The following is a 1730-nucleotide window of genomic DNA, read 5'->3' as shown; positions in this document are numbered from 1 at the left end:
CCCAGCCCAGCGCGCTGCAGGGAAGAGGAAGGAGGCGCAGCAGTTGAGAGGCGGTGGGCAGCACTGCTCCAACCGCAAGTGTCCACAGCTGGCCAAGGAGCCCCGCGGGGCAGCGTCCTGCTGGAACCCGAGCGTTGGAGGAGGGGCTGAGAGGCAGCGGGGGTGCAGCCCGATAGAGCCCCTGGAGGCTGGAAGGGTGGAGAGACTGGCGGCTGGGGATGGGTGGGGACAGGCGAGGACTGGGTGGGACCATGGGGGCGGTGGCGGCTGGTGGCCTAGCCCTTCTGCACAGGGTGGGGCAGGAGCTTGGGGCCTGGGGGAACCAGCCAGGCAGGGCCATCCACTTGACTCACTGCAGAAACTGGGCCACCCCTGTCCACCTAGCTACTCCTCCTGGCTAGGGACAGTGACAGTAAAAGTTAATTCCCAGATTGCTGAGCACCACCCTCTGTGTCTGAGTGCCAGCTGCCTTGAGGTCCCACCTGCAAGTGCGTGCCCGTGTCTGCCTTCAGGGCCTCCTCAAAACTGTGTGTCAGCTTCACTTCTTATCCTCCTGTCTCTGATTCTAGGAGGCTGAGAACACAGGACCTCCTGAATGGTGCGGACTGCACACTAGATAACTACTTTTATCTAGGGGACCGGCATCGGCTTTGAGTCCAGCACTTAGGCAAGAGCTGCTTGCTGAACAACCTATACACCAAAACCCAGATCACGGGCCGGGGATGTAGCTCAGTGGCACAGTGCCTGCCTGGCAAGCACAAGTTCCTGAGTTCGATTCCCAGTGCCAGAAAAAAAAAACCATATCAAGCAGACCCTCACCTAGGTGGGTGTCTCAGACCCCCATAGTCGCTGATGTAGTACATCAGTAACTGATACACATCAATAGCTAATAACAATAAGCACTTACTACATTCCTGGACTTTACGCACGTCTCTAGGAGGGACATTATCATTATCCTTGTTTTACAGATTCCTCCAAAGCCCTCCGTCTTATCCTCCCTCTCTCCCAAGGGACCTCCTTGTCCCGTGGCTCAACATGCATTTGATGAGCACCTACTGTGAGCCAGGCACTGTCCTAGGCCCTGTGGACAAAGTAGACAGTAACTCTTAGAAGGTGACATCTGAAGTGAGAGACGAAGAACAGTCTGCTTTTACGTCCAGAGGCAAAGAAAGGCCCCAAACCTTCTTGGGAATCTTTCTGTCTCCCCTCCTTCGCCGTTCTCTTCCCTCTGCTGGAATCACCTCTCCCAAGCTAACAAACTCCTACTCGTTCTCCAACGTTCAGAGCTAATACCCTACTTTCTGTGCAAGTTTTGAAGACTCATTTCCCGGTAGAGTTCACAGTGTCCACCTCTGGGCTCCCCCAGCCTGGGATGCACCCCTCTATTGCACAGGTTGGCAAAACGGGGTGGGAAGAATTCTGGGGGTGTCAGTCCCCCTGGGCTGGTAGCTCCTCCAGGGCCCTCACCTCCAAGATGAGCAGTGGGCTCATTGGAACTGATTTTTGTTTTGTTTTGTTTTTTTGAGACAGGGTCTTGCTGTGCAGTTCAGGCTGTCCTTGAGCTCACTTTATATCCCAGGCTGGTCTTGAACTTGCAATGATCCTCCTGCCTCAGCCTCCCGAGTGCTGAGATTACAGGCATGCGCCACCACGCCTGGCTTTTGGAACTGATTTTTAAAGAATAAAGCAAATGGACTTTGCTGATATTCACTGATATTTGCTCCACCCCC

Source organism: Chinchilla lanigera, unplaced genomic scaffold (assembly GCF_000276665.1).
Source record: "Chinchilla lanigera isolate Chin_1 unplaced genomic scaffold, ChiLan1.0 scaffold00094, whole genome shotgun sequence".
In the NCBI taxonomy this organism is placed as follows: domain Eukaryota; kingdom Metazoa; phylum Chordata; class Mammalia; order Rodentia; family Chinchillidae; genus Chinchilla; species Chinchilla lanigera.
This window is presented reverse-complemented; position numbering follows the sequence as displayed.